Source organism: Eublepharis macularius, chromosome 17 (assembly GCF_028583425.1).
Source record: "Eublepharis macularius isolate TG4126 chromosome 17, MPM_Emac_v1.0, whole genome shotgun sequence".
Taxonomy (NCBI): Eukaryota; Metazoa; Chordata; class Lepidosauria; order Squamata; family Eublepharidae; genus Eublepharis; species Eublepharis macularius.
The window spans coordinates 46,419,992-46,444,678 of NC_072806.1; the positions used below are offsets into that span (position 1 = coordinate 46,419,992).

General features: G+C 43.2%; 1 long non-coding RNA gene across 2 annotated transcripts; it reads right to left on the reverse strand.

The window, feature by feature from the left end:
- Window positions 1–2,382: 2,382 nt before the first annotated feature.
- On the reverse strand, window positions 2,383–24,304 carry LOC129344802 (uncharacterized). Of its 2 annotated transcripts, none has more exons than XR_008598416.1 (4): window positions 24,218–24,304; window positions 12,521–12,640; window positions 5,133–5,247; window positions 2,383–3,722 (listed from the first exon to the last, which is right to left on the reverse strand). It is a non-coding gene; the product is annotated as an uncharacterized LOC129344802 (long non-coding RNA). The 2 variants fall into 2 exon arrangements; XR_008598415.1 differs by lacking the exon at window positions 24,218–24,304 and adding an exon at window positions 14,532–14,613.
- Window positions 24,305–24,687: the final 383 nt, after the last annotated feature.

Sequence of the window (24,687 nt, forward strand, 5' to 3'; positions counted from 1 at the left end):
GGCGAGCGAGGGAGTGAGAGTTCCTCCCCTCCCCTCCCTGCCCGGCATTGAGGGTTTGATATAGGGTTCTATCCAGTCTTTGGAGGAGGCGTGGGGCTGTAGTTTAGAATTTAAAAGAGTTCCATACCTAGGGTGAGATGCAGACAGGGTCTCGTCTTCAGTGTTTGTCTTTTCGTAATGGTCTGGGGATGATTTACGGGATGTCCCTTTCCTGGATTTTTGGTTATGCTCAGGTTTCCTGTGGGTGGGCTGCAGCTACTTTCCTGTGTCCCCCCTCTAATCAACAAGAGTGACTTGTTGATTAGCCGTTCTGAACTCATCTTGCTCCTGCTTCCGGTTACGATCATCTTGGGCACCCTTAGAGATGAAGAGCTAGCTTTCAACTCCCTACTGCGACCAGGACATCAGTGGGCTAGGTCCTTTGCGGAACACAGCGGAGCCACTCCCAGACTCTCTCCCCAGTCGAACAGGCACAACTGTCTATCCTCCGTAAGAGACTGGCCCTGCAGCTCCTCTCACAGTCGACCTTTACGGTACAGATTGGACAGCTGCCGGAGTTTGAATCGTTACAGAACGGTGTGGTGCATAGAATCGAAAACGAGCCGGAGCTCCTTACCAGTGTCGACTTTTTCCGCTTTTGTCTTTATGCTTCTGTTTTTTCTGAATTGCCATGCAGATCACACACATGGGGGTTATTTTGTAGGTCCTGGCTGTAAAGCAGAAAATCCTTTTGAACTGACAGAACTTTTCATCCGTAGGTGAAGTATGTTTTACAATATTGGCTCTAAAATTTTTTCCTTCAATATTTAATTGTATTGATACTGTTCTCTCTCAATAGTGGTATCAATAGGGATCTACCTTTGGTTTCCGATTTGTTTTCTCTCTGTGAAGCTTCCTTGTAGAGATTTCTCATTTTTTAAGACTAGAGGCCTGTTTGCTTAGGAGATAATTTTATGTCTTGCAGATCCTCTTTCAGAGTCACTTTCCCACAGGTTACTTTGACAATTATACACAGCACAGTCTGCTTTTTAAGGGAGCAGCGGCAAAAACACTTGACCGTGGTGGTTTAACGATCCCTTTCAGAAAAGCCAGTGGTTGAAGTAGAATCTGAAAAACCAGGATTTGCATCCATGCTTTGTCCAGAAGCTCGCTAGTTGACCTCTGGCCACCCTCTAGCAGGCCACCTCATCAACAGGGTATGTTTGAGAATAAAAAGGAGGCTAGAAGTGGAGAATACATTCCTTTGGATGCTATCTGAGGAGAAATGTTTGGCATAAATACCGAATCCGATGTGGCGGTGCTTGAGAAGTGCAGGCTTTTCACTCGGTCATCTTTAGTTCGCTCACTATCCTTTCAATCTACTGAACCCAAAGTGGACTGCTGTCAATTCTGAAACTTATGTAGTACAAGAGGTTTCCTATCCCATGACTAAATAAGGTCAGCCCTGTTTATCTTCTGAGATCTGATCTTGTCAGATATCAACTCTTCAGCAGGGCTGATCTTGTTAAGTCATCGGATGGGAGACCAGAGTTACAGAGGGAGGAGATGGCAAGCCGCCTCCGTTAGCCTCTTGCCACAAAAACCCTACAAGGGGTCGCCCTAAGTCAAGTAGGATTCTAAAGCAGGATTTGGTTTTTTAAACTATTCAGTAATTATGTTACGATGCTCACAATTGCAGATAAGATTTAAATGGATACTGCCTAGTCATTGTGGTCTTTAACACCCTTCCTCTTTCCACTTTGATCGAGGGATCTTGAACAGTGGCAGGAACTGAATGCAGGCCCAAGATTTGTAGTTTGCTGATCAGCTCAGCCTTGCTCTCAGAGCGGAAAAGTTTACCGAGCTCAGCCTTCTATGTTTGGAATCTTCTTGGCATTGTGCTTCAGCATTGCCTGCATAAGTACAGTCCCCTTTAATAATAACATTTGATTTATATACTGCCTTTAGGATGCCTTATCGCCCACTCGGAATGGTTTACAAAGTACGCTATCTTTATCCCCACAATGATCACCCTATGAGGTGGATTGGGCTGAGAGAGTGCCTGTTAACTGACTGACCCAAAGTCACCCGACTGGCTTCAAGTGGAGAAGTGGGAAAATCCAACCCAGTTCTCCAGATTAGAGTCGTGCCCTCTTAACCGCTACACCAAACTGGCTTTCTTTCACCATAGGATACGTTCTCTTGCGCTGGTGCTTCTTTACCACAGGAAGAGAAAAGATCTGAAGAGTTTCCTTCCAGGAGGTAAAGAAGTGGCGTGTTCCTCAATCTCTGCACATGACATTGCTGTCAAGGACACAGGAAGCATGAGTGTCAATAGAGAGTATGTTTTATTTGCGGTGGCACAGTAACATCATTAAATTTCTCCCTGTAACTAGAGCTCGATGTCCTAATGACAAGGATGAAATGCCTGAAGGATCACCATCCACATTATACGCTACTTGCGCCTGTTTCACTCGGGAGATGTTGTGCCGGTGGAAAGCATAAAGTGAAGCCTTGGACTAATCTGCATCACACGACGAGGCTGCTGTCGCTCTGGAGCATATCACACCCTCAGATGTGGTTTCTATGTGGAGAAAGAGATTAAGTTAAAGCCAAAATGTTTAGCGTTTAATAAGCGCTTTCTTCATCAAATCAATCCCGCTGACCGTTATCAAGACATGCTTGTTTCTCAAGGAGAAACCTGGTTTTAAAGGCCAACATCACTCAATTAGTGCTCTGAAAGACCACTATAAACCCAGCGTGCAAAGTCTGGGTTTGAGGCCAGTAGCGAGACTTGTTCACATACTCGTTCCATACTCGTTCACATTTCGTGTCAAGGCCAGCTCACTCTTTAAAGAGGAAAGCTGATTCTTAGAATTCAATTGAACAGATTTTACAAAAAACAGAGAACAGCAACATGACAAGAGCACCACGTATGTACAAACATGTTAGCGTAAGGCCAGGAAATGCAGGGAAGTACAGTATATTTTTATCATCACATCATTCCTGTGAGGTAAGTTAGGCCGAGAGAGTGGGATCTGTCCAAGATCAGCCAGGGCAGAGCAGGAATTTAAGCCTGTTTTCCCAGATTCTTCCTCAGTATTCTGACCACTGCACTACACTGGCACTCTATGATTTATTATATTTCTTAAAAACAAAACAGAAGTCTTTGTCAGGTTGTAGATGTCAGGGCGTCACAGAAATTTTGGGTTTCTGAGAATTGTAATTAAACATAGAGTACTACATAAATGTACTGATATGTGAGCATAAGGCCAAGGAATGCAGGGAAGCACAATATATTTTAGTCACCTAAACATCCCTGTGAGGAAGGTTAGGCTGAGAGAGTCCAAGGCCAGCCAGGGCAGAAATTTAAGCCTGCTTTCACAGGGCCTTCCTCAATATTCTGAGCACCACACTACACTGGCACTCTACGAAACATTTTATTTCTTTACAGTGTCTACATGCTGCCTTGCTCCTTGGAAATGGTGCCCAATGCAAAATTTAGTGAAGTGTATCGAGAATTGGTAGGCTTGGAAACAATGAAAAGGACTACATAACGTGCGTCCTTTCAACCCTCCTGTAGCTGAAAAAATGGATTGGGGTGAGTGGAAAACATCTCACGGCACGGTTTCCAGGGGGTAGCTGAGTTCAGACTTCAAATGCCACACGCTCTGGTGTCAAACAAGCTGGTGACACAAAGAAGATGCACTGCCGTACACAGTCCTCTTCTCACCTGCAGGATCCTGTCAGAGAAGTTTCAAGGAAAGAAAACAAAACTTGCTTATACCTATACTAGACCAGGATCGCGATCAAACACCAAAGAGTGTTTCGTATTTATCTTTTTATAACTAAAAAAGATACCACATTGTGTGCAAGCTTCTGAGAAAAACAGAAGCCTTTCTCATGTTCAATCAGAAGATCCTACACCGGGATCTTCTACATCCTTTATTAGCGCAACTTTCAGAGTTTTCTGATGATTTTAATATTCGGTTCCTGCTTGATAATCCAGATGGGAAAATAACGGAAATGGTACCTAAGTTCCTCTACAGTGCCATGGCTATACGCCCAGACAAGTGATATTCTGCACTGCTTTTGCTGCACTGTTGCCCTGCTCTTATCTGTATTTTAATTTCATTTTGTATGGAGTCTCTGTATTTAAATTTTTTTACATGCCAATAAAGGATCTCATGATCAAGAACAATTCAGCTTTATTTTTAGTAAAAGATGTAACTGTTGAATTCTCTTTATGCTGTTTACTCTTCACCAGTCTTCTAATTATGGTACCCTCTGTCTGGTATTATTATTTTCTTAAAGCAGTAAAGTAAGTTGTCTTTTTCGTTGTCCACTTTAAGGCACACCTTTATTTTGGGTAGTTAAAAAGTTGGCCAAGCCTGAAAAATCAGAAAAAGACTCACAAGTTCCCACATCTTGCTCTTCTGCTACAGACCAACGCAGGTATCCATCCACCTGAAACAAGCCTTTAGGGAGTCACTCACAATTCTGTGATGCCCCTCTTGGGCGACTCCCCCTTTAAAAATAAGGCTGGCTATAGGCCTTGGCAAGAAACAGTCTGAATTTTCAGGAGCTTAACTGTATGTCAATGCAAAAGTTACTCCAGGTGTTTTGGAAATATTACCTTCGATGCCTTATAGCATACAGAACATTAATGTCTAAATTTCAGCTAAAATATATTTTCAGTTCAGGAAGAACTGAAGCGTTCCTACGTCTAGGTTACATCTGCTCGATTACCCTTTTAAGGTATTCAATTACTTGTCTAGAAGACGCTTAGTAAAGAAAAAGAATGGCAACAGTTAGCTGCTAACCATGAGATTCTCTTGCAATTTTACCTTAAAGATTCCTGCTTTTATTTGCTTAACACATGTAATACTGAAGTGCATGAAGTTTTCCATAGATAAACCTTTAAACACTGACCAGATGATAACTCAAATAAAACAAACATTATGCATCAACTGCACAATCTGTTATTAATCTATTGCAAATTTAAACTCCAACATAGCAGTACATTCTGAAAAGTTATGTGGGATAAGTTGCAGCAATTATGAACAAATAACAAATACAAGCATGAACTTTCAAGGTACACTTGTGCACGGGGGAGGGACATCTACGGGATGTGTGTGTATTGTTATTCTTACCCATAGGAGCAGCAGGAGTTAAAGCCATGCTTTGAAGCAAGGCTTCTGCTTCCCTTCTCTTCTTTTCAAGGTCAGGCTTTTCTTGTACAGCAAGAGCTTCTTTCCTCTGATCCATCTGCAAGTTTTAAAATGAAAATATTTATGTGGCAGCAGATAGTTTCAATCTCTCTCCTGAGTAAAAATAGATCCAGCCATGTTAGATGCATCTGACGAGAACTGTGATTCGCGAAAACCTAACCTACCTGACAAGGTTGGTGTGGGGACAATTTCCACCCATGGCATAACAGCAAGGTAGTGTTGTACAGTTGTTAGTGTCTTTCCCTCAGTTCTGCCAGGCTGCAAATCTTCCCCCCCCCCCACACACAGGAGCTTTGGACATACTAAAAACTTGTTGCAGGCAGGATTGTAGGAGGGACAGTTTTAGTGTGCAAGGACACACTGAAACTTAAACTCTCTGCTGTTCTAGCATTCTGGAAGAAAAGCAGCACTAAGAAATTCTTCCTCCATTAATGGCTGAATGAGGAGGCAGCTTGATATAATGGTTAGCGTCCAAGGACACATTGAAAATATTCTCAGTGTTCTGCATGAAAAAGAGCATTACAAAAAGAATTTTCCTGCTCATGGCATAACAGAGAGGCAGTGTAGTACAGTGGTTAGTGTCCTTCCCTCAGTCCTGCCAGGCTGCAATTATCCCCCCCCCACACACATAGGGGATTTGCACACACTAAAAACATACTGAAGGCAGGATTTTAGGGGGGAAAGTTTTAGTTTGCAAGGACACAAGGAACCTTAACTCACTGCTGCTCTAGCATTCTGAAAGAAAAGCAGCATTTATAAATGCTCCCTCCACTCATGGCTTAAAGACGAGGCAGGGTGGTCTAGTGGTTAGTGCCCAAGGACACGCTGAAAATTCTCACTGTTCTACTAGCATTCTGCATGAAAAGGAAGCATTGCAAAAGGGCTTCTTCCACGCATAGCATAACAGAGAGCCAGTGCGCTACATTGGTTAGTGTCCTTCCCTCAGTTCTGCAAGGGTGTAAATCTCTGCCCGCCCCCCCACACACAGTGGCTTTGAATATACTCAGAACTTGTTGCAGGCAGGATTGTAGGAGGGACAGTTTTAGTGCGCAAGAACACACAGAACCTTAACTCACTGCTGCTCTAACATTCTGCAAGAAAAGCAACACTAATAAATGCTTCCTCCATTTATGGCTTAATGAAGAGGCAGGGTGGTATAATGGTTGGTGTTCAAGGACACTTTCAAAATTTCTCACTTTTCTACTAGCATTCTTTTTTTTTTTTTGATTTTTTAAACTTTTATTGCAGATAAACCATTACAACATACAAACGTACACATATAAATCAAAACATTAACCAGTACAGAACTATTGTGATACAGGAGGGAGTTAAGTACATACAGTTAAGAGCTATATAGTTCAACAAAACATATAAGCTATAATGTAAAGGTTCTAGAGAGAGTAATTGAAGTATTTTTGATCTAGGCTGGATATTATTTTTATCAACATATTCAAAGAATGGAAGCCATTTTTCCATGAACTTGGAATTCACAGGAAACTGTTCAGCTATGTAAAGGTCATTATGGGTTTTTTCCATTATGAAGTGATTCCACACTTTTTCAAGCCATGAATCTACAGAGGGTGCATGATCTTTCTTCCAGACCAACGCTATCTCATTCTTTGCTACTACGAAAAGGGTTGCAAACAATTCTTTTCTAATCATAGGTATAGCTAAGTCATCCCATTGATCTAAAAAAATGATTTTGGGATCCAAAGGGACTTCATATCCTGTAATTGTTCTGATTGATTCAGTCACTTTCTCCCAATAGCTTTTAATAAAAGGGCAGCCCCACCAACAATGGGCAAACGTGCCCGTCTCTCCACAGTTTTTCCAGCATTTTGGGGAAGCTGATGGATATATATAGGATAGTCTCTTAGGCGTAAAATACCACCTGTGAATAATCTTAAATGTTTGCAGCTTAGTTAGGGTAACGTTTGATCTAAATATAGTTGAAGTCCAAATCTTATTCCATGTCTCAAGAGATTGATCTATATTACAATCTTTGGCCCAGCTGGATTGGCAAAGAATTTGCTTTTTGTTCAGTGTGTTCAGTAATGTAGTGTAAAGTATGGAGATCATTCCTTTTTTTTGAACTGTATAAGATCGTATTATCATTTCAAATTCCGTCAGGGGAGTTTTCATTATTGATTTTATGCCTATTTGTTCCATCATATTTTTAATCTGTAAGTATCTAAACCATAACAGTTTTTGCATTAATTTGTCTTCTATTTCTGATTTCTCCATCAGGCCTGAATTTGTAGCTATATCAATTAATCTTGTCATCTTAGCCTGTTGAAATATATTTATGAAATCTGATTCTTGACCTGGAGGGAACCAAGACTAACAAATGAGGAGAATCTGGATTTTTCTGGAATAAGTTTAGCTTTAAATTTGTCCCATGTCTGCAAAATTGCTAATAAAAACGTATTTTTGTTAATGCTTTTGGGTCTATTTATTTGTTTGTTCCATATTAAATCATTGAAGGAGGATTTGTCCAATTGAGTATTGAAAAGGGTAATCCATTCTGCTGTAGTTTCCACAGAGATGAGTTGGAGTAAGTTTAGAAGTCTAATTGCTGCTTGGTATAAATTGAGATCTGGGTAATTAAAACCTCCGTCTCTAGATTTTCGTCTCAATGTGGAATAAGAAATTCTTGGGTGTTTGTTTTGCCATAAGAAACTATTGATCATTGTTTGCCATTGAGTAATTAGCGTTATGGGAATTGTTATTGGGATTGCTCTGAAAACGAAAAGAAACTTAGGTAATATAAATGATTTTATTAGATGAAATCTATCGAACCAGCTAAGTTTTAGTTTATTCCAATTGACGATTTCTGCTTTAATTTGGTTAGCTATTCTTTGGTGATTCAATTTGATAAGGTCGTTTAATTTGGAAGTAATATTAATGCCGAGGTAAGTTAAATGATTTGAGGCCCATTGATATTTATACTGTTTACAAATTATGTTTTCAGTACTTTTAGAGAGATTGATAGGAAGGATTTGTGATTTTGATTGATTAACAATCAGGCCAGATATAGCACCAAATTCAGTTAACAAGGGGTGGAGATATGTCATTGAGGTTGTTGGGTTAGTTAAATAAATTAGCATGTCATCAGCGAAAAGTGAGATTTTAAAGGAACTATCTTTAATAGGGATTCCAAGTATATTTTCATTTTCCCTTAAAGCTACTGCGAAGAGTTCCAAAGCTATAGCAAAGAGCATGGGAGATAGCGGACAGCCCTGTCTAGTGCCTCTATTAATTACAATTTTTTCTGAATGTAGACCATTAAGTCTAATATTAGCTGTAGGTTGCGAATATATTGCTCCAATAGTGTTTAGGAATTTCTCACCAAAGCCTAGAAATTGAAGGGTGCTACATAAGTATTTTTTCTCAACCGAATCAAATGCTTTTTGGATATCTAAAGAAAGAAACAATGCTTCAGTCCTGTTATTTTTGCAATACTCAATCAAATTTAAAGTTTTATAAATATTGTCTGTAATTTCTCTTTTGGGTATAAAACCTGCCTGATTATTATGGATATAATTGCTTATGAATGAGTTTAAACGTCGGACCAATATAGATGTAAATAATTTATAATCATGATTGAGAAGTGATATTGGTCTATATGAATCAGCTTTTGTTGGGTCTTTTCCTTGTTTATGTATAACTACTATATCGGCCATATTCCAGGTAGGGGGTAATTTACATTCATCCAAAACTAAATTGCAAGTATTAGTTAGATATTGAGCTAGCAATGTAGCATATTTTTTATAGAACTCTGATGGGTATCCATCAGGTCCCGTGGCTTTGTTATTTCTGGCTAACTTAATTGCTTCTAGGGTTTCCTGTAAGGAGATAGGTTTTTCTAAAATTAATCTATGGTTCTCTTCCAATTTCTTTACATTTTTAAGTGAGTGTAGAAAATCCATAATCTTAGTTTGTTTGGGGTTTATTGATGAATACAAATTCGTGTAAAATTCTCTAAATACTTGCAAAATTGATTTGGAATCATGGCGATTTACTTTGTTTTCGTCTTGGAGTAGGTGAATGTTATTTTTCAAATTTTTTTGTTTTATTTTATTCGATAGAGTTCTTAGGGCTTTTGGGGTATTAAACCAATATCTTTGCTTAGACTTAATTAAACTTCTATGTACACTGTTACTGTCAAGCGTTTCTAAAATTTTACGTTGGGCAGTTAATGTTTGCTACGTTTTTTTGCTCCCTGTCATTTTATGTTCTTCCTCCAAACTTTTAATGGATTCTGCTAAATCCTGTCTATATTTTAATTTTTCTTTGTTTATATTCGCTGAAAGCGCTATAATATGTCCTCTTGATACTGTCTTAATCGTATCCCAGAGTATATTAGCCTTTATTTCTTCAGAGTTATTATCAGCTATGGCTCTTTCTAGGATTCTTTCTATTTCTTTAGCTGCTTGGTGATTATAAAGTAAATGTTTCGGTAAACACCATTGTTTGGAGCACTGTTTTGGTATTTCTGAAGCTATTAAAACATTGACCCAAGAGTGATCAGAGATTAGACACGATCCTATTTGGGAATCAATCGCTTGCTCAAGCATTGAATCAGAGACTAAAATAAAGTCAATCCTAGTATATGAGTTGTGCCTTTGAGAGTAATAAGTATAATCCTTTTCCCCTACATGTAGATGTCTCCATATGTCAATAAGGTTGTGTCTTTGTAAGATGGGTGGCAACTTTGTCTTTCTATCTTTTTGAGTGGTTCTTTTCTCAAAGTGTGATCTGTCCCATTTGTAATCCATTATGTAGTTTAGGTCCCCCCCTACTATGAGATGACCTTCCTGAAATTTCTCCAGTTTTCCTAGTGTTTCTTCAATGAAATTTAATGGTATAATGGTTGGTGTTCAAGGACACTTTCAAAATTTCTCACTTTTCTACTAGCATTCTTAATGAAAAAGCTTTCCAAATAGACTTCTCCTGCTCATAGCATGACAGAGAGGCAGTGTAGTACAGTGGTTGGTGTCCTTCCTCAGTCCTGCCAGGCTGCAATTACCCATCCAGTAGGGGATGAAGAAAAGCAGCATTAGTAAATGCTCCCTCCACTCATGGCTGCATGAAGAAGAAGTGTGGTATATTAGTGTCCCAGGACAGACACTAATGCAGAATGCTAGTAGAGCAGTGAGAGAGTGTTCAGTGTCTCCTTGGACACTAACCAATATACCACCCTGCCTCTTCACAAAGTTGGGCCTGCAATAAGTTCGGAGGGTGTCCAAAGGCATACTCATGAGTGGAGGGAGCACTGATTAATGCTGCCTCTCTTACAGATTGCTAGAGCAGCAGTGAGATAAGTTTCAGTGTGCCCCTGCACACTAAAACTGTCTCTCACTGCTCTACTAGCATTCAGCATGAAAAAGAAGCATTGCAAAAAGGCTTCTCCCGCTCATGGCATAAGAGACAGGCAGTGTGGTACAGTGGTTAGTGTCCTTCCCTCACTGTCCCTCCCACAATCCTGCCTGCAGTAAGTTTTCAGCATGTCCAAAGCCCCTGTGTGGGGCCGCAGAGATTCACACCCTTGCAGAACTGAGGAAAGGACACTAACCAATGAGCCACACTGCCCCTGTTATGCCATATTCTGAGCTCTACATCTAGAGGTATGTTCCTGGATGCGTAATCGCAGGGGGCATGTGGTGCAGCCAACATAAAATTGGTCGCAGTCACATATCAGGAGATAGATGACACTAGAGGTGCTGCAGGTGGAAAAAGATCTTGAACGTCGGTGAACTTAAAGTTAACTCGCTGCTGCTCTAGCAATCTGCAAGAAAAGCAGCATTAATAAATCCTCCCTCCACTCATGGCTTAAAGAAGAGGCAGGGCGGTATAGTGGTTAGTGCCCAAGGACACACTGAACATATTCTCACTGCTCTACCAGCATTCTGCTTGAAAAAGAAGCATTGCAAAAAGGCTTCTCCCACTCATGGCATAACAGAGAGGCAGTGTGGTACAGTGGTTAGTGCCCTTCCCTCAGTACTGCCAGGCTACAAATCTCCCCCCACCACCACCAATAGGGGAAGTGGATGCACTAAAAACTTATTGCAGGCAGGATTGTAGGAGGGACAGTTTTAGCGTGCAAGGACACACGGAAACTTAACTCACTGATGTTCTAGCATTCAGTAAGAAAAGCAGCATCAATAAACGCTCCCTCCACTCATGGCTTAATGAAAAGTCCAGGTGGTATAATGGTTAGTGTCCAAAGACAAACTGAAACTTAACTCACTGTTGCTCTAGAATTCTCCAAGAGAAGCATAATTAAATGCTCCCTCCAGTCATAGATTAATGAAGGGGCAGGATGGTACAGTGGTTAGTGTCCAAGTACACACTGAAAACTATCTCACTGTTGTCCTAGGATTCTGCATGAAAAAGAGTGCTGCAAAAAGTCTTTCCCCACTCACGGCATAACAGAGAGGCAGTGTTGCAAGTGGTTACTGTCCTTCCCTCATTTCTGCAAGGCTGCCAGTCTCCCCCCCCCCCACACACACAAAATTACAGGCAGGATTGTAGGAGGGACAGTTTTGGTGTGTAAAGACACATGGGAACTTCTCAATGCTGTTCAGGCATTCTTCAAGAAAAGCAAAATCAAAAAGAGTCCAGTAGCACCTTTAAGACTAACCAATTTTATTGTAGCATAAGCTTTCGAATATCAAGTTTTCTTCGTCAGGTGTCAGGTATATTGTAGCTTATGCCACAATAAAATTGATTAGTCTTAAAGGTGCTACTGGACTCTTTTTGATTTTGCCACCACAGACTAACACGGCTAACTGCATCTATGACCATTCAAAAAAAGCAGCATTAACAAACGGTCCCTCCACTCATGGCTTAATGAAGAGGCTGGGTGGTATAACGGATAGTGTCCAAGGACACACTGAACATGCTCTCACTGCTCTACTAGCATTCTGCATGAAAAAGAGCATTGCAAAAAGGCTTCTCCTGCTCATGGCATAACAGAGAGGCAGTGTCGTAAACTGGCTAGTGGTTATAGTGCTTAGTGTCCAAGGATACACTGAAAATTTTCTCCCTGTTCTACGAGCATTCTGCATGAAAACGAGCACACGATAACTCAAATAAAACAAACATTACAGATCAACGGTACAATCTGCATTTCATCTACTGCAAATTTAAAGCACAACTTAGAAGTACATTCTGAAAAGTTATGCTGGATAAGTTGAATCAATTATGAACAAATATCAAATAAGCATGAATTAACAACCCAACTTTCAAGGTTCACTTGTGCATGGGTGAGGGACGTTTATGGGATATGTGTTCATTGTAATTCTTACCCGTAGGAGCAGCAGGAGTTAAAGCCATGCTTTGAAGCAAGGCTTCCGCTTCCCTTCTCTTCTCTTCTTTTCAAGGTCAGGCTTTTCTTGTACAGCAAGAGCTTCTTTCTTCTGATCCATCTGGAAGTTTTAAAATGAAAATATTTATGTGGCAGTAGACAGTTTCAAAGTTCACTTCCAAGCAAAAAAGTGGAAACAGAAAGAAGAACATCATCTGTATTTCACGGAGAAAGGCCTGTTCTTGAGAGACTGAGTAACTCCAGCATCCTTTCAATTATCTAGCAAGAGAAACTGGGGAGGAGGTGGAAATAGGAGACAAATGGCCTGTCCCGCCCAGATCTTGACCTCACTCGAGGGTGGAGGGATTGAGAGTAAAGACTGGACCTTAGTAGCACCAAGGCTCTAGAAATGACCTTAAAACTAAAAAGGGAAGGAACAGACATTCTTTTCTATGCCTCCCGGCTTCCTTGCTTTCCCTGTCATCCCTTATAACACCCATTCAACTCTGAGAGAGAGCAAGGGATAGCACTTTAGTCTACGGTCCCTATCCTTTTTCCAAAGTATCTCTCAGAACCGTTTGGGTACATTACAGCCTTCATAGCCACAGAAAAACCCTCCTCCTAGATAATTCACTTTCGTACAGTTTGTGGAAAGCCAGGAGAACGGGAGACCCAGTGGGGTAGAGCGTTTACAGGATCTGAGAGACCCAAGTTTGAATCTTCTCTCTACCATGGAAGCTTTCTGAATGACTTTGGGCCTGGCACACTCTCAGCTTAACCTGCCTCACAGGGTTGCTGTGAGGATAAAACAAGAGTCAACGAGAACACCTTGGGGAGGAAGGCAGGGTATAAATGAAATAAAGCTATAAGGATTGCTGTACAAGGACTGCAGGCTAGTTGACTGTGCATGAGGAGTTGACTGTGCATGAAGACAGTCACAGGCTGATCTCAAAGCTACCCGCATGGCTCGGCCACTTTACTATTAAATATTGTGACCCCATGTGATATTCACATGTTCCCCCAATGCCTTCGGAATGATCTCAAGTGTAAAGCTTATTTTAAAATAAGCAGGACCTTTAAAGACAGAGTCATATCCTCCTATAGATTCTCTGCCAATGTAAGCGAAATGGGACAATCTGCTTAAAAAGGTACATGTAGAAATGGCATCTGAGACTGTGAGAGTGGGGAGACAAAAGAAGGCAAAGGAATAGAGTTGTGTAGAAAACGAAAGACTCTTTGCAGGGGGCCTGTCTCTGGCTTCAAAATTAATACCTTTGAAACTGCCGGTATGAGGTATGGGGAGGTGCCGAGAGAGAGGGAGGGAGGGAGGGAGGGAGAGATTCATTCCTGAGAAAAATGCAAGGAGGCGAGTTGCCACCATGCCATGCCGCATGATAGGTTTCCAACACTATTTTCCTCTGGTTCAGAAATAAAGATCTTGGCTGCACAACAAAAGGTTTTTTCAAAGGAAAAGGACCTGGGGTGGGGGTGGCTAGGAGATATAATAAACAAAGCCATTACAATCTGTGCACATGGCAACCTCTGAACATGTACTTAAATCAGCCCCTTTTCAATTTTCAGCAAAAACCAGCCTGCAATAGGAGACACCCCCCCTCCATTGGACACAGTTAGTATTAGATTATGAAAACATTACAATGTAAAGCCCCACAAAAAGAGAAACTGAGCAGGAGAAAGCAGGCATGAGGATCTTAACATGCCTTTCTCCCTCTTACTATGAGAAATGTAAGGAGCGGCTTCTCATGCCAGGGGGAGGCTGAGCTTTCAGATGCCCAAAGCCTGCCGAGAGAGCAGTGCCCATCCTGTTGTAGCCACTCCAGATGAGAGAGAGGCAAAGGCAGGAGAAAAGCTTCCCATGCCAGGGGGTGAGTTTTCAGATGCCCCAAGCCTGCAGAGCCAGCACTGATCCGTCTGCCATTGCCCCTCTTCCTGGTCCCAAGTGACCCCTGCCCTCTCCAGCCCTGCCCCTGCACACCCTGTGCTTGAGCTCCTACCTCCAGACAGGCTCACATGTAGCCCAGCAATTCAAACCGCATTCAAAAGGCAAACGGCTCTAAGGCAGGGAGACAAACGTCCCAGAGAAAGCCCAGGCCCCGCCTCTCCTCTCCTACGGAGCCTGAGAGGAACCAAACTGCCTCCAGATGTGGGCGGGGCCTGCTAAGCCCACCAACTAGCAGGGAGAGAGAAAAGCTCAAACCACGTGCAGCTGCTGCTTCAGGAATTAAAGGGACAGTTTAGTGCGGTGCGGGGCTGGGAGAGCTCTTTAGCTTCTTGCCACAGCCCTGTTTCAAAAGACTGAAGGAACTGCTGCCCTCAACTTCCAGAGATCATCGCTGGCATTTTTAGACAAGCCCAATTTTACCCTAGAAAAAACTTTCAGAAGCCTGTGGAGGGTGTGAGTATGTGCTGTGCCTTCCTCCCCTGGAAGGGGGAATGCTGGAATAGATTTGCTATGTTTTGAAGGAGCCCTGTCACGTCCATCATTTTGATCATGTTTCTTTACACTACAAAGAGGCATTAAATAGCATGTCAGGCTAGGATCTGGGACTCCCAAGCGGAATTCCTGGGCCAGCCACACCATCTCAGCCTAACCTACCTGACAAGGTTGGGGCGGGGACAATGGAGGACAGGCAGGGTGGTATAGTGGTTAGTGTCATAGGACACACTGAACATTTTCTCACTGCTCTACTAGCATTCTGCATGAAAAAGAGCATTGCAAAAAGACTTCTCCCACTCAAGGCATGACAGAGAGGCAGTGTGGTACAGTAGTTAGTGCCCATTCCTCAGTTCTGCCAGGCTGCAAATCGCCACCCCCCCCACAGGGGCTTTGGACATAATAAAAACTTATTGCATTAATAAATTCTCCCTCCACTCATGGCTTAATGAAGAGGCAGGGTTGTATAGTGGTTATTGTCCAAGGAAACGTTGAAAATTCTCTCACAGTTCTACTAGCATTCTGCATGCAAAAAAACTTTTCCACCCATGGCATAACAGAAAGGTAGTGTTGTACAGTGGTTAGTGTCCTTCCCTCAGTTCTGCCAGGCTGCAAATCTCCCCCCCCCACACACACACAGGAGCTTTGGACATACTACAAACTTGTTGCAGGCAGGATTGTAGGAGGGACAGTTTTAGTGTGCAAGGACACACGGGAACTTAAACTCTCTGCTGTTCTAGCATTCTGGAAGAAAAGCAGCACTAAGAAATTCTTCCTCCATTAATGGCTGAATGAGGAGGCAGCTTGATATAATGGTTAGCGTCCAAGGACACATTGAAAATTTTCTCAGTGTTCTGCATGAAAAAGAGCATTACAAAAAGAATTTTCCTGCTCATGGCATAACAGAGAGTCAGTGTCGTACAGTGGTTAGTGTCCTTCCCTCAGTCCTGCCAGGCTGCATTTATCCCCCCCCCCACACACACACAGGGGATGTGCACACACTAAAAACATACTGAAGGCAGGATTTTAGGAGAGAAAGTTTTAGTTTGCAAGGAAACAAGGAACCTTAACTCACTGCTGTTCTAGCATTCTGAAAGAAAAGCAGCATTTATAAATCCTCCCTCCACTCATGGCTTAAAGAGGAGGCAGGGTGGTCTAGTGGTTAGTTAGAGCAGTGAGAAAATGTTCAGTGTCACCTTGGACACTAACCACTATACCACACTGCCTCTTCATGGAGCCCTGAGTGGAGGGAGCATTTATTAATGCTGCTTTTCTTGCAGAATTCTAGAACATCGGTGAACTTAAACTTAACTCACTGCTGCTCTAACAATCTGCCAAAAAAGCAGCATTAGTAAATGCTCCCTCCACTCATGCCTGCGTGAAGAAGAAGTGTGGTATATTAGTGTCCCAGGACAGACACTAATGCAGAATGATAATAGAGCAGTGAGAGAGTGTTCAGTGTCTCCTTGGACACTAACCAATATACCACCCTGCCTTTTCACAAAGTTTTGCCTGCAATAAGTTCGGAGGGTGTCCAAAGGCATACTCATGAGTGGAGGGAGCATTGATTAATGCTGCCTCTCTTACAGATTGCTAGAGCAGCAGTGAGATAAGTTTCAGTGTGCCCCTGCACACTAAAACTGTCTCTCACGGCTCTACTAGCATTCAGCATGAAAAAGAAGCATTGCAAAAAGGCTTCTCCCGCTCATGGCATAAGAGACAGGCAGTGTGGTACAGTGGTTAGTGTCCTTCCCTCACTGTCCCTCCCACAATCCTGCCTGCAGTAAGTTTTCAGTATGTCCAAACCCACTATGGGAGGGGAGAGAATTGCACCGTGGCAGAACTGAGGGAAGGACACTAACCACTGTAGTACACTGCCTCTCTGTTATGCCATGAGTCTTTTTGCAATGCTCTTTTTCGCGCAGAATGCTAATAGAGCAGTAAGAGAGTGTTCAGTGTCTCCCTGGACACTAACCTGCCTCTTCACAAAGTTTTGCCTGCAATATGTTCTCAGTGTGTAAAAAGGCATATTCATGAGTGGAGGGAGCACTGATTAATGCTGCCTCTCTTACAGATTGCTAGAGCAGCAGTGAGATAAGTTTCAGTGTGCCCCTGCACACTAAAACTGTCTCTCACTGCTCTACTAGCATTCAGCATGAAAAAGAAGCATTGCAAAAAGGCTTTTCCCGCTCATGGCATAAGAGAGAGGCAGTGTGGTACAGTGGTTAGTGCACTTCCCTCACTGTCCCTCCCACAATCCTGCCTGCAGTAAGTTTTCAGTATGTCCAAACCCACTATGGGAGGGGAGAGAATTGCACCGTGGCAGAACTGAGGGAAGGACACTAACCACTGTACTACACTGCCTCTCTGTTATGCCATGAGTCTTTTTGCAATGCTCTTTTTCGCGCAGAATGCTAATAGAGCAGTGAGAGAGTGTTCAGTGTCTCCCTGGACACTAACCTGCCTCTTCACAAAGTTTTGCCTGCAATATGTTCTCAGTGCGTCCAAAGGCATACTCATGAGTGGAGGGAGCAATGATTAATGCTGCCTCTCTTACAGATTGCTAGAGCAGCAGTGAGATAAGTTTCAGTGTGCCCCTGCACACTAAAAATGTCTCTCACTGCTCTACTAGCATTCAGCATGAAAAAGAATTATTGCAAAAAGGCTTCTCCGGCTCATGGCATAAGAGAGAGGCAGTGTGGTACAGTAGTTAGTGTCCTTCCCTCACTGTCCCTCCCACAATCCTGCCTGCAGTAAGTTTTCAGTATGTCCAAACCCATTATGGGAGGGGAGAGAATTGCACCGTGGCAGAACTGAGGGAAGGACACTAACCACTGTACTACACTGCCTCTCTGTTATGCCATGAGTCTTTTTGCAATGCTCTTTTTCGCGCAGAATGCTAATAGAGCAGTGAGAGAGTGTTCAGTGTCTCCCTGGACACTAACCTGCCTCATCACAAAGTTTTGCCTGCAATATGTTCTGAGTGCGTCCAAAGGCATACTCATGAGTGGAGGGAGCACTGATTAATGCTGCCTCTCTTACAGATTGCTAGAGCAGCAGTGAGATAAGTTTCAGTGTGCCCCTGCACACTAAAACTGTCTCTCACGGCTCTACTAGCATTCAGCATGAAAAAGAAGCATTGCAAAAAGGCTTCTCCGGCTCATGGCATAAGAGAGAGGCAGTGTGGTACAGTGGTTAGTGTCCTTCCCTCACTGTCCCTCCCACAATCCTGCCTGCAGTAAGTTTTCAGTATGTCCAAACCCACTATGGGAGTGGAGAGAATTGCACCGTGGCAGAACTGTGGGAAGGACACTAACCACTGTACTACACTGCCTCTCTGTTATGCCATGAGTCTTTTTGCAATGCTCTTTTTCGCGCAGAATGCTAATAGAGCAGTGAGAGAGTGTTCAGTGTCTCCCTGGACACTAACCTGCCTCTTCACAAAGTTTTGCCTGCAATATGTTCTCAGTGTGTAAAAAGGCATATTCATGAGTGGAGGGAGCACTGATTAATGCTGCCTCTCTTACAGATTGCTAGAGCAGCAGTGAGATAAGTTTCAGTGTGCCCCTGCACACTAAAACTGTCTCTCACTGCTCTACTAGCATTCAGCATGAAAAAGAAGCATTGCAAAAAGGCTTCTCCCGCTCATGGCATAAGAGAGAGGCAGTGTGGTACAGTGGTTAGTGCCCTTCACTCACTGTCCCTCCCACAATCCTGCCTGCAGTAAGTTTTCAGTATGTCCAAACCCACTATGGGAGGGGAGAGAATTGCACCGTGGCTGAACTGAGGGAAGGACACTAACCACTGTACTACACTGCCTCTCTGTTATGCCATGAGTCTTTTTGCAATGCTCTTTTTCGCGCAGAATGCTAATAGAGCAGTGAGAGAGTGTTCAGTGTCTCCCTGGACACTAACCTGCCTCTTCACAAAGTTTTGCCTGCAATATGTTCTCAGTGTGTAAAAAGGCATATTCATGAGTGGAGGGAGCACTGATTAATGCTGCCTCTCTTACAGATTGCTAGAGCAGCAGTGAGATAAGTTTCAGTGTGCCCCTGCACACTAAAACTGTCTCTCACTGCTCTACTAGCATTCAACATGAAAAAGAAGCATTGCAAAAAGGCTTCTCCCGCTCATGGCATAAGAGAGAGGCAGTGTGGTACAGTGGTTAGTGCCCTTCACTCACTGTCCCTCCCACAATCCTGCCTGCAGTAAGTTTTCAGTATGTCCAAACCCACTATGGGAGGGGAGAGAATTGCACCGTGGCTGAACTGAGGGAAGGACACTAACCACTGTACTACACTGCCTCTCTGTTATGCCATGAGTCTTTTTGCAATGCTCTTTTTCGCGCAGAATGCTAATAGAGCAGTGAGAGAGTGTTCAGTGTCTCCCTGGACACTAACCTGCCTCTTCACAAAGTTTTGCCTGCAATAAGTTCTGAGTGCGTCCAAAGGCATACTCACGAGTGGAGGGATAACTGATTAATGCTGCCTCTCTTACAGATTGCTAGAGCAGCAGTGAGATAAGTTTCAGTGTGCAGCTGCACACTAAAACTGTCTCTCACTGCTCTACTAGCATTCAGCATGAAAAAGAAGCATTGCAAAAAGGCTTCTCCCGCTCATGGCATAAGAGACAGGCAGTGTGGTACAGTGGTTAGTGTCCTTCCCTCACTGTTCCTCCCACAATCCTGCCTGCAGTAAGTTTTCAGTATGTCCAAACCCATTATGGGAGGGGAGAGAATTGCACCGTGGCAGAACTGAGGGAAGGACACTAACCACTGTACTACACTGCCTCTCTGTTATGCCATGAGTCTTTTTGCAATGCTCTTTTTCGCGCAGAATGCTAATAGAGCAGTGAGAGAGTGTTCAGTGTCTCCCTGGACACTAACCTGCCTTTTCACAAAGTTTTGCCTGCAATATGTTCTGAGTGCGTCCAAAGGCATACTCATGAGTGGAGGGAGCACCGATTAATGCTGCCTCTCTTACAGATTGCTAGAGCAGCAGTGAGATATGTTTCAGTGTGCCCCTGCACACTAAAACTGTCTCTCACTGCTCTACTAGCATTCAGCATGAAAAAGAAGCATTGCAAAAAGGCTTCTCCCGCTCGTGGCATAAGAGACAGGCAGTGTGGTACAGTGGTTAGTGCCCTTCCTTCACTGTCCCTCCCACAATCCTGCCTGCAGTAAGTTTTCAGTATGTCCAAACCCACTATGGGAGGGGAGAGAATTGCACCGTGGCAGAACTGAGGGAAGTACACTAACAACTGTACTACACTGCCTCTCTGTTATGCCATGAGTCTTTTTGCAATTCTCTTTTTTGCGCAGAATGCAAATAGAGCAGTGAGAGAGTGTTCAGTGTCTCCCTCGACACTAACCTGCCTCTTCACAAAGTTTTGCCTGCAATATGTTCTGAGTGCGTCCAAAGGCATACTCATGAGTGGAGGGAGCACTGATTAATGCTGCCTCTCTTACAGATAGCTAGAGCAGCAGTGAGATAAGTTTCAGTGTGCCCCTGCACACTAAAACTGTCTCCCACTGATCTACTAGCATTCAGCATGAAAAAGGAGCATTGCAAAAAGGCTTCTCCGGCTCAAGGCATAAGAGACAGGCAGTGTGGTACAGTGGTTAGTGTCCTTCCCTCACTGTCCCTCCCACAATCCTGCCTGCAGTAAGTTTTCAGTATGTCCAAACCCACTATGGGAGGGGAGAGAATTGCACCGTGGCAGAACTGTGGGAAGGACACTAACCACTGTACTACACTGCCTCTCTGTTATGCCATGAGTCTTTTTGCAATGCTCTTTTTCGCGCAGAATGCTAATAGAGCAGTGAGAGAGTGTTCAGTGTCTCCCTCGACACTAACCTGCCTCTTCACAAAGTTTTGCCTGCAATATGTTCTGAGTGCGTCCAAAGGCATACTCATGAGTGGAGGGAGCACTGATTAATGCTGCCTCTCTTACAGATAGCTAGAGCAGCAGTGAGATAAGTTTCAGTGTGCCCCTGCACACTAAAACTGTCTCCCACTGCTCTACTAGCATTCAGCATGAAAAAGGAGCATTGCAAAAAGGCTTCTCCGGCTCAAGGCATAAGAGACAGGCAGTGTGGTACAGTGGTTAGTGTCCTTCCCTCACTGTCCCTCCCACAATCCTGCCTGCAGTAAGTTTTCAGTATGTCCAAACCCACTATGGGAGGGGAGAGAATTGCACCGTGGCAGAACTGTGGGAAGGACACTAACCACTGTACTACACTGCCTCTCTGTTATGCCATGAGTCTTTTTGCAATGCTCTTTTTCGCGCAGAATGCTAATAGAGCAGTGAGAGAGTGTTCAGTGTCTCCCTGGACACTAACCTGCCTCTTCACAAAGTTTTGCCTGCAATATGTTCTCAGTGTGTAAAAAGGCATATTCATGAGTGAAGGGAGCACTGATTAATGCTGCCTCTCTTACAGATTGCTAGAGCAGCAGTGAGATAAGTTTCAGTGTGCCCCTGCACACTAAAAATGTCTCTCACTGCTCTACTAGCATTCAGCATGAAAAAGAAGCATTGCAAAAAGGCTTCTCCCGCTCATGGCATAAGAGAGAGGCAGTGTGGTACAGTGGTTAGTGCCCTTCCCTCACTGTCCCTCCCACAATCCTGCCTGCAGTAAGTTTTCAGTATGTCCAAACCCACTATGGGAGGGGAGAGAATTGCACCGTGGCAGAACTGAGGGAAGGACACTAACCACTGTACTACACTGCCTCTCTGTTATGCCATGGGTCTTTTTGCAATGCTCTTTTTCGCGCAGAATGCTAATAGAGCAGTGAGAGAGTGTTCAGTGTCTCCCTGGACACTAACCTGCCTCTTCACAAAGTTTTGCCTGCAATATGTTCTGAGAGCGTTCAAAGGCATACTCATGAGTGGAGGGAGCACTGATTAATGCTGCCTCTCTTACAGATTGCTAGAGCAGCAGTGACATAAGTTTCAGGGTGTCCCTGCACACTAAAACTGTCTCTCACTGCTCTACTAGCATTCAGCATGAAAAAGAAGCATTGCAAAAAGGTTTCTCCCGCTCATGGCATAAGAGAGAGGTAGTGTGGTAGAGTGGTTAGTGTCCATCCCTCACTGTCCCTCCCACAATCCTGCGTGCAGTAAGTTTTCAGTATGTCCAAACCCACTATGGGAGGGGAGAGAATTGCACCGTGGCAGAACTGAGGGAAGGACACTAACCACTGTACTACACTGCCTCTCTGTTATGCCATGAGTCTTTTTGCAATGCTCTTTTTCGCGCAGAATGCTAATAGAGCAGTGAGAGAGTGTTCAGTGTCTCCCTGGACACTAACCTGCCTCTTCACAAAGTTTTGCCTGCAATAAGTTCTGAGTGCGTCCAAAGGCATACTCATGAGTGGAGGGAGCACTGATTAATGCTGCCTCTCTTACAGATTGCTAGAGCAGCAGTGAGATAAGTTTCAGGGTGTCCCTGCACACTAAAACTGTCTCTCACTGCTCTACTAGCATTCAGCATGAAAAAGAAGCATTGCAAAAAGGCTTCTCCCGCTCATGGCATAGGAGAGAGGCAGTGTGGTACAGTGGTTAGTGCCCTTCCCTCACTGTCCCTCCCGCAATCCTGCCTGCAGTAAGTTTTCAGTATGTCCAAACCCACTATGGGAGGGGAGAGAATTGCACCGTGGCAGAACTGAGGGAAGGACACTAACCACTGTACTACACTGCCTCTCTGTTATGCCATGAGTCTTTTTGCAATGCTCTTTTTCGCGCAGAATGCTAATAGAGCAGTGAGAGAGTGTTCAGTGTCTCCCTGGACACTAACCTGCCTCTTCACAAAGTTTTGCCTGCAATATGTTCTCAGTGTGTAAAAAGGCATATTCATGAGTGGAGGGAGCACTGATTAATGCTGCCTCTCTTACAGATTGCTATAGCAGCAGTGAGATAAGTTTCAGGGTGTCCCTGCACACTAAAACTGCCTCTCACTGCTCTACTCGCATTCAGCATGAAAAAGAAGCAAACTGTAAAGCTTAGATAAAATCCAAACTGAAACATAGCAATAAACTCATTAAAAATAAACAGCTGCAGGCAATCAATCAAAAGCTGGAGACTCAAAAAAATCACTATACAGGACACGGCCTAATACCACTGGGAATGTTGTTTGGACCATCTTCCCCCTCTATTTTTTCTTTGGACAGCCTCACAACCATCAGATGAAATCACAATGTCTCTGCTTAAGACTGTTGTCCAAGCAGAGGGTCTTTTGGACAGTCTGAGCAGCAGACACACCTCGCTCAGCACACCTTGCTTTGAACCTTATTTCAAAGAACAGAAGTGAAACAGGGTGCTCTAAAAAGTGGCACTTACTGAAGTGGAATCATTGCACTTGAGCTTCTTGATCAAAATCGTTACTGGGAAGATTTTTATAGCGTTTTCATATAACTCTTAAAGCAGACTACAAAATCCATTAAAATGCAAATTAGCAAAAATGCCTTCCTCCACAATATCTACATGAAATCAGGTTCAAATCATCTAAGCAGAGGCTAAATGGCCCTCTGACAGCAATGCTGATTCTATGAACCAAAGCAGAGCATGAGGGGGAGGGCAGGAAGGGTTGCATCAGTGCATAGTTCTCGTGGCCCTTTCTTACATGCCCAGGGAGATGTCAATCACCATTTGGGAGTCAAGAAGCAATTTTCTCCAAGCCAGTTTGGCCAGGAATCCAGGATGTTTTTTGCCGTCTTCTGGGCATGGAGCAGGGTTCACTCGGGGTGTAGGAGGGTTAGTTGTGAACTTCCTGCATTACGCAAGGGGTTGGACTAGATGACCCTGGAGATCCCTTCCAACTTCCTCCAAGCAGCAAGAAATATTTGTATTCGTATGTGGTAGGGTGCTTTCATTGTCAAAACCAGAATTGTCTAGAATAAAAATAACATTGTGGGTAAAACTTTCAATTTAATCATGGCTCCTTTTCCCCCAAAATTGACAAGTTGATTTTCTCCCATCTCACTAGATCGCTTATAATTTCATTCCAGTTCTTAATATAATTATTTTGATACAACATACAATTCATATTTTCAAAACAATACCCAAATATTTTACTTTTTTCTCAATTCCAACTCAGCCATTCTCTCAAGTTCTATTCAAATATTTGTATTGAAGAATGGAGAGCGCATCACTATCATATCTGTATCTTCATTTCATATACACTTTTATATAAATTATTACACTGATCAAGGAGAAAGTGCTTAAGTAAAAAGACAGCAAAGTATTTACCGACTCCATGGCTGAAAGTAGCAGTTAGCAGGCCGTGGATAAAATCCAAAAGGACGTCCCCTCCTCCAACCAAGTTCTGTATCCTGAAAGGCAAAAGTTAGCTGGTATAAATATTAAGACTTGTAGGCCGACCCTCGGGGTGGGGGGGGGAGCATGTTAAAATTACTCTGCCTGATAAATCCATAAAAATCTCTTCTGAATTCTATTCTTGCGGTGCTTTGCTATTTCGACAGCCCATTATTAGGACGGGTAGAAAAACACTGCCAAGAGGGAGTGTAATTAAAGTGTCATAAATATATATTAGTGATAGAAAAGGGTTTCCTGGCTCGAGGCCTGACCACAGGTCCCTTCACAAATGACCGCAATCTCACTGTCACGGTTGTGCTCCTACCTCCAAGATGCAATTTCTTCTCAGAAAAGGGTTCAGATTCAAAAACAGAGAAGAGTGCAAATAATAGTTGACAAAATCC